This window comes from Theropithecus gelada, chromosome 1 (genome assembly GCF_003255815.1).
Source record: "Theropithecus gelada isolate Dixy chromosome 1, Tgel_1.0, whole genome shotgun sequence".
NCBI classification, from domain to species: domain Eukaryota; kingdom Metazoa; phylum Chordata; class Mammalia; order Primates; family Cercopithecidae; genus Theropithecus; species Theropithecus gelada.
In genome coordinates, this window is record NC_037668.1 from 208,542,182 (window position 1) to 208,550,757 (window position 8,576).

At 50.6% G+C, this 8,576-nt stretch overlaps 1 long non-coding RNA gene across 1 annotated transcript; it reads left to right on the top strand.

Moving 5' to 3' along the window:
* Nucleotides 1-614: 614 nt before the first annotated feature.
* On the top strand, nucleotides 615-8,010 carry LOC112607329. The gene is made up of 3 exons (XR_003115762.1): nucleotides 615-655; nucleotides 1,790-2,245; nucleotides 4,910-8,010. It is a non-coding gene; the product is annotated as an uncharacterized LOC112607329 (long non-coding RNA).
* Nucleotides 8,011-8,576: the final 566 nt, after the last annotated feature.

An 8,576-nucleotide genomic window follows, 5' to 3' on the forward strand; every position in this document is an offset into this window, starting at 1 on the left:
GGCGGAGGCAGGGGAACATTTGTGCAGTCGGCAAACCTCGATTCCTTTAATGAACCCAGTCATGAGTTGCATAACGCTGGCCTGCCTGCTAGTTTAAAACAGTCTTTTCGGAAGCAGCTTTCAGCTTGACTTATTCACCTATTTTCCTCCTGGAAAGGGGAAGAATGACACTGGGTACTGATTGTGTGTCTGTCTCAGGGGATATTTTTTGCTCTCTGTGTGTGGAGCCGTAGGTGTTTCCCTGGACAAGAACGTGTGTCCATGTGTGTGTGCATACATGTACAATGGTCTTTGTGTGCACATCCTGTGTGTGTGTGTAGTGTGTGTGTGTATGAGTGAGCAACGTGTGACCGGCCTCGGGCCCTTTAAACCTGAACAGGAGCCAAGCTCATTTCTCAGCGGAGCTTCGTAAGGAAGCGCGAGCTGGGGCAGTTGGAAACCACATCCCTGTGAGTGCCGATTACAGCCTACTAAGGAAAATGAGATTTTTATCTCACAGGAATTCAGTTATAAAAATAAAATACAGCGTCTGGCTTGATTCAGCTAAATGTACAAGCACCAGGGTGTTTTTAATTTAACAGAGAAGCTGGACAAGAAGAATGACCTAAAACATTGCATTTAAAGAAAGTCAGAGGCGAGGGGGAGGCTACAGGAAGTGAGTGGGAGTAGAGATGTGTGTGTGTGAGAGAGAGAAATGGAGGGAGAGGGAGGGAGGAAGGGAGGAGGGAGGTGGAGAGAGAGAAAAAACCACCCTGCTGGCAAATGAATGCAGCAGGGATGATGTCATTGGAACAGTTGGAGGAGAGAGGAGAAAAACAAGTCGGAGCGCTGTGCTAATCCTGTTTGCTGCCCTGAAGGGAATGGAAGGCGGCCAAGGCAGGGAGTTCTGGGAAACCATATAAGGGTGCCAAACAAGCATTGCCGCCAACATTAGGAACTGACAGCTTTGTTCTTTGTAACTTGGCTGCCCGCCAGAGGCCTCATTTCAGCTCTGCGGCATGATTACCCTGGACGGCCGCCAGCCCCGCGCTGAGAGCTCCTTTTCTTCTCTCCGAGCTTTTTTTTTTTTTTTCCTCTTTCCCTCTGCCAAACATGCAGCAGTTACCATGGCAGTGGAAAGTAAAGTTTTAAAAAAACACAACAAAGTAGAGAGGCACGCCTTTATCCAGATGTGCCACATGAGTAGATAGAAAAGGCAGTTCACCTATTCATCGCGGCCTTTGACTGCAGAAGAAAACACTGGGGCACTGGCTGTCAAGTTCGGGAGGGAGGTGACTCCAGGATAAACAGAGCAGCCAGCAGCCCTGGCTGCAGACAGAGAGGGGCTGGCTCCCACGCCTTATTTTCCTTCCCTCTCTCTCTCCCTTCCTGGGGCATTGTGGAGTGCGTAATGTGAAACGGAAAATGTCATGATTTCCACTGGGAATGTGTCCACGGTTTTGAGAAAGCTCCAGAAACTCAGGTCCATAAAGCACTGAGGGGAGGAGGAAGGGAGGGAGGAGAAGTGGGCGGTCACAGTGCCCTCTGGTCACCAAGGTGAACCCAGTGAGCAGGAGCCAGTCCGTGGCCGTGGCCCAAGCCTCTGCTCTCTGCTGGAGCGTGGCCAGGCTGTCGTCCTAGGGTTGCAGGCTGTTCAGGGGTCCTGGGTCCCACGGAGCCCTGGGACCTGAGGAACAGGGATGTTCCCTTTTCCCCCTTGGAGGTGCAACCAGTAGTTTGGCTTGACAGGGGGACTCTGTGAAGAGTCCAGTTCCTTATTTTTAATCCGGTTCGTTTTTCACCTGCTTAGAAAGTGGAACATCTCCTGAGAGGTGACAAGTCGTGATCAAAGGCAAGTCTCCAGGCAAAGACTTGGCAGGTTTCCGAAGCAAAGGTTACTTAGAAGTGGAGGTTCCACTGCCAGCTTCCCCCCGCTGCAAAACCTGACACTCCTTACCCTCAGGGTTCGGCCAGATTCTCGGAAAGGCGTCTTCTGATTCTAGGAGGTGCTGCAGCAGGAGCTGACTCGGCCATTTCCTGGCCTCTTTAGTTGGAAGATGACAGAAAGGCGGAAGCAGGGACTGCTATTGTGAGGCCCGTGGCAGCCTCCCTGTAAAACAAATTGGCAAATTGTCACCTTCAGATGGACCACAGCTGGCCCTCTGAAGAGCCCTCCTTGGCCTTTCCAGAGTGTGCATGATTGTGCCCCATGTCCAGGGAGAGGACAGAGCCACCAGGAGGGTCAAGGTCGTGGAGGGAAACATGGGTGAGTAGGAGATGGACCCCAGAAATCCCTCCTCATGCTCCTCCTTACTATCACAGGCCTTGGCTGCCCTTCTCGGGAGGCATTCCCAGCTCAGAGTTGGGGATGCACTAAGATAAAGCAAAGAGGGCCCTATTGGGGTGGGGGTGAGGGGACTTGGTTGACCTCCTTTGGGGATATTCCCGCCCTTGCTGGCTGGAATGCCCAGTCCTTCCCTGCCTCCCCGGGCCCCACACACCCTGGCTGACATCTGTGCCGAGGACACGGCCAAGGAGAGCTGGAAGGAGCAGAGGGGAGAATCGGGTACCAGTTCCATACAAACAGGACCCACAGGCTTGGGGTCCCCAGAGAATGGCAGAGCTAGGGGAGACTGGGAGCTGGAGGCCAGACAGGGGCACACTTTTGCCTCAGGTTGGGGAGACAGTACAGATAAAAACTTGTTGCTGTGCAGAACTGATCCAAAGACGAACTTGAGTTTCTTAAGAAGAGGCTCAGGTTTGGAAGTAGAACTTGATATGATGGTTGTCTCCTTTCCTTAACCTGCGACTCAAAACCAAGGGCAAGTGAATCTCTCATGTCAGACACAGGAGTAGCCTCCTAGAGTCTGCTAGAGCAGCTACCCAGAGTGAGAGAGGGCTACTGACTTTGGAGCTGATGCCCAGGTCAGGGCCTGGTCGAGCCACATCCCCGTCCTTCATTCCCAGCCCCTGATGACCTTCTAGAAGCAACACTGAATTCAGCGGCTTGGTATCCACTGGGGCACAGCATGTCTGAGCCTAACCTGACGGCCAGCCTCCCATTGGCTCAGCTTGTCTTCCCAGGTACTGCCTGGAAATCCAGCCTCTGGCGGGGATGTCCGGGCCTGCCCTTCCCACCTCGACCAGGGTGGAAATCCGATTCCCTGGGCCTTGTTTTCAGAGTTCCAGTGTTCTCTCTCATAGCCTGTAAGTGGAGAAGGGCAAACTGAAGAAGGAACAGACTGTTTTCTCAGGGGGAAGCCGGGCAGCTCGTGTATGCCTCCCAGCATCGCCGCGTGGTAGATTCATCCGGCCCTGAGGACATGAATTTGGTTCCTCCAGGAGCTCCTCCAGCCTCAAGAGCCACAAATTCGATGGAGTATGTATGAAACTGCAGAAAACCCATTACCCTCCCTTATACAGGAATGTTGCTCTCCTTTTAGGCTTGTCAGGCAGCTGAAGAGGAGGGTCCTAGGAGACTTTTCTTTCCTGAGAAACCCAAAGAAAGCAACAGCAGATCTGTAGAGTGTGGGGGAAGGGGGCAGGGGAAATGTATTTTCAGTAACAGAGACCCAAAGCAGAAACTATTTGCAAACAGGTGACCTGCTCAAGTTCTCCTGTGATCTTTCATTTCTAGTGCTGGTTTTTCCCCCTCATTAAAAAACCCAATTTAATTTCTTGCTTCACCTGCATGGTAAAAATAATTACATACAGACATTAAGCCTGCACTAAAAATCAATGTACAGAGAGATGCCACCTTTGCTGTTAGTCATCACAGGGCTTGTTGGCTACAAATAGAAAGCATTTAAAATACTTCTCTTTGTAGAAAGACAAGTGAAACTAGTCACTAGCCCTGTCACTGGAGAGCAGCCTTTGTATGTTAGTGAGAGTCAAGGGTCAGAAAGGAAGGTGAGGCTCTAACAGGGATTTCATGGTGTCTGGGGCGCTGTTTTCTTACTGGTGAAAGATACAAGGGCTGATCACCATCGTAGAATACTAACTTCAGACGCGGGGCCTCCACGCCACTGCTGCTGCCTTAATGGACATAAGCATGCTTCTTTCTTCTTTATTTCCTGGAGCTCAAGCCTGAACCACAGGGGGGTATAAGGAGAACACTGTAAGGCAGTGCTGTTCTCAGGCCCCCGCCCTCCCATCTGCACAGCCATCTCATCGCAGTCTCCTGCAGACAGTGTGCTTGGACTCCCAGGGCTGCTGGGGCTCAGGACAGGCTGTTTGCATGAAGGGGGTCTTTACAGCTCCACCCAGAGGAGTTTGGAGAGTTTGAGGATTACTGCAGGAGATGGGAAGCTCTTGCCATATGAGGACCCAAATAAGTATTTAGGAGCCCACAAAATCAACTGGGCCCTAATGTGCTCTCCAGCTGTTTCCAAGAGAGGTGATTTGAAAAACTGTCACCGAGGAAACTGGTTGTGAGGATTTTTAGGAGACTTGAGAGTCTGGCTAACGTTTGAATGTGTGTGATATGACACGCTGTATCGCGCATCTTCCTGGTGCAAGGCAGGTCAGCGGCTGCACACATCAGTGCGTCTTTGGGTCATCCTATTTAAATGTACTCCAGCCGGGCACGGTGGCTCACGCCTGTAATCCCAGCACTTTGGGAGGCCGAGACGGGCGGTTCATGAGGTCAGGAGATTGAGACCAGCCTGGCCAACATGGTGAAACCCCATCTCTACTAAAAATACAAAAGTTAGCTGGGCGTGGTGGTGCGTGCCTATAATCCCAGCTACTCGGGAGGCTGAGGCAGGAATTGCTTGAACCAAGGAGTCGGAGGTTGCAGTGAGCCGAGATTGCGCCACTGTCCTGGAGACAGAGCGAGACTCTGTCTCAAAAAAAAAAAAAAAAAAAAAAATGTATTCCACCTGGGCGTCTCTAGGATCAGTCAACAGGTTCATTGTTTTTATCTCTACAGCTTGTTTCCCATTGCAACAAGGCCTCCCACTGCAAGACAGAGTGGAAGAGCTCTGCCACCCATGTGCGTAAGGCCATGTGGATACCTCATGACATCCTGGAAGGCCACAGGGCTGTGGCAGCCATTCAACTTAGGTTGACATGGCCAAGACCACAGAGCCAATGAGTGGCGGTGTTGAGCCTAGACCCTAAGTCTCTAGATTCCTCCTGCAGGGCCCTGGGTGTTGCGGGGGCATCTCTGAGGTGGGTCAGAGTGAACCTGCAGGGGCCACTTAAAACCCTTGCAGGCCCTGGCTCCTTCACCAGAGAAACCCAACCCAGAATCCCAGTAGAAACATCTCATGCGACTGCAAGCCAGGCACTGGTTCTTAGGCTGCTTCCTGGTCCTTCTGTATGTGTTGCTAAGAGCAGCAGTGTTCTTTCTTGCCACAGAGTGAGTCCTGGTGCATAAATCTGTGCTGATGTCACCCAGTGCCTTCACCTGCCTGTCAGTGAAAATCCTGGGACAAGACCCTCACCTGCCTGCACAGGGGGGCCATGAGGTCTAGAACCCCAAATGAAGACCTCACCAAATGGATCTCCCTGAGGTGTCAGGGCCACTGGCGTGGTGCCAGGGCCTGTCTGTTCTTCCTGCTAGCTAGCCAAAGACTGACTTCTCAAGCTGCTGGATGAACGGGGAACCTGGAGACGTTGAACATGTCACGTGTATCTCTGATTGCCTTGATCTCCCCATTTTGGCCGATGGTATCTCTAAAGCATTTGATGATTCCATCATCAAGTGTGAGAGCTACAGGAGATAAAAATTTTAAATTACTAATCACCCATGATAATGCATGGTAATGCATGCTGAACAGTGAGGAGGGCAGACGCCACTGGCATTCCAAAACAGGAAGCACTCAGGAGCTCTGCCAGAGCATGGCTGCCCTCTCCACATCTGCACTGCTGCACTGCGGGTTTAGTTGATCCATCTCTTCCACACATTTGCAGAGATATGCTCAAGCATGACTTAAGTGACTTACTGCTCACGTGTTGCCTCTGTATGTCATGCTTTTCACCCAGTGAGCTCGTTGAGGACAGGGGTTGCATTTTAGGACATTTCCCCCAGTGTCTTCATAGAACCTGGCAAGACACACGGCCTTGTTGGAAACGCCAAACATCTATTATTCACCAGCAGAACGGATGAGCCCCTGAAAGGCATGTAGTTGAGCTGCGCAGTCTGAACTCAGCAAAGTCCTCGCAGCGGGCTCCAAATTCCTGCCTCTGAAGAAGCAAACTGAGCCTTAAAGATGGCTGAAAATGTGAACAGTCTCAGGGCCACGCAGACCCACCTGAGTGGTTGCTCTCTGATGGCTCACTGAGCTATCCACCATCCCAGCAAGGAAAGGGCCTGTAAGAAGACCAGAAAAGGCCTCATTCAGTCATGCTGCTTAGTCATGGCCCACACCTGGAGCATTTAATTCTGCTCACTGTGACTTTATTGCAATGGCACACACATTTACGTCACTTTATGTGTGATAACAGTAGAGAGGTTAGTTGGGTTTTTCTGTTTTTTGTTTTTTTAATATAATGAGAAAAGTCTCTAATATTCAGCCAAAACGTATCCTTGTGGCTGGTGTAGATTTTTGGCGAAATGACACTGTACCTAATCAGAAGAAGGCAAACATGCATATTATCTCCATCTCCTTATAACTGCACAAGATAACATAAAACTGCAGGAAGTATCAAGCATAAGAATAAAAGCCATCTACTGAAGCCTGCATAGCATCCCCTGCGTGCCTCAGGAACGCCCTTTGGTGGATTAGGATGAGCATGCTGGAAAATACACACCCTGCCGCTGCATCTGGCTAATGCCAGGCCCCAGCTCCTGTTCCTGAAGCCACAGATCACCTGAGTGTCTATGTCGTGTCTGCTGGAGTTTAGGTTAGGCAGGTGACATGGCTCCAAAGAAAGTCACCGGCTGGTTTCTGCTGCGGAGATTTGTGTCCACTTCATGCATGTTTATTGTCTGTTAACTCCATGTGAAGCCACAGCAAAGCCTACGTGATGTTGTTAGACAGGTCACAACCCAGTCAGTGGGATCAAGACAAGAGAGGGAGACAGCAGGCCTTGACACTCTGGAATCATTCTAATTTGTAACTAGGACACCTGATGAAGGGGAGGCGTGCCTAGTCTCTGGGGGGGAGTTCCTGCTGAGACCCGCCAGGTATACAGTCGGTCCTTGTCTGCAGTGACCCCATAGACATTTATTGCAACACCTGCACATCAGCTTACGGCAGCTGTGTTCTGCCTGGCCCAGGATGGACTCTGCTCCGTCTGAGAGTCAGCTGCTCCAGGGCAGCAGTGGGGTTGGGAAGAGGGGAGGAGGGACCGCCATAGTGCACCAGCTCCTAGACAGCCAGCTCAAGCTACATTTCAGGCCATCTCGGAGGCTTCTTCTGGACAATTGTGGATTCGCTAGGTGACAGTCCAGGAACCTGGATCCCATCCTGGCCAGGGAGTTGTGGCTTCTGAGATAAGGACTTCGTCCATTGGAGATAAACTAAAGGGTTTCTGCCTCTGCTCCCTCCAGGGGCGGCTTCTGGCACAGGCTCACCAAATTGCAGGCCCCAGAGCACCTGCAATCTCAGGGAGCTCAGGGGCTTCCCAGCATGGGCAGGGGAAGCCACAGATTCGCTTCTCCTGCAGATGCAGAGACCCTGGGGTGGATGGTGTAAAGCTCAGGATTTTATAATGCGGAGAAGGTGGAATAGAGCAGGAACCAGGCCCCTGTCTGGAGGAAGGAACCAATAACAACAACAACAAAACTACTGACAATGTGCGTGCTTTACAATTTTCAAAGCGCTCTCATCTCAGTCAAGGAAGGATGCATTCTCTCCACAGGCTGACGTTCAAAACCCAACCACCAGAAACATGAAGATAAAACAAAAGGAACCACCAGAAACAAACAAGACACCTGTCCATCCTCCAGGTTTGCAAATCAGACCAAGTTCTGACAATTGGTAAAAAGGAAGATGAGAAGATCCTGCCAGATAAATTCTCTGGTACCTTCATTGATCTCATTCTTTCACCATCAAAGGGGAATGCAGTAATGCCAGCAGGAGCAGAAAAAAAAAACAACAACAAAAAACCTAAAAAGAACAAGAGCGACTAGTCAAAGCTAGTACAGTGTTTCCCTGGTACTGAGTCATACTTTTACAATGACCCAGGCCCGTGGCCTCAACTGATGACAAATAATGAGAATCCAACAATCGTTCTTTTTCGCATACTTACTTGTGAATAAATGCAAGAACTGGTATATTTGTACATGCTGTGTGCTGTGTTTATATCTACATGATTCATTAGATTCATTAAAACCCAACTGGTAATTAGGAAAAACACTCACAAAGTTAGAAAAAAACAGCAACGTAGACAGTAAGTTTGAATTTTAAATGGAGAAGCATTCTGTTGGTGCTTCTTGAGGTGGCGGAGGGTGTATGTGTGTGAGGGCGTTGGAACAGGAAGTTGCTGGGATATGGACCTGAGCCACCGGCACACACAGCCGTGCACGGGAGGCTGGTGGCTGCCGCCCGGTCTCTCACATGCCAGCCTCCTGGCCCTGGCTAGTCCCTACTGCCATGCTCCCAAATCTTTCTGGTTCTGGCCCCCTGAGGCTTTCTCTGGCATCTTGG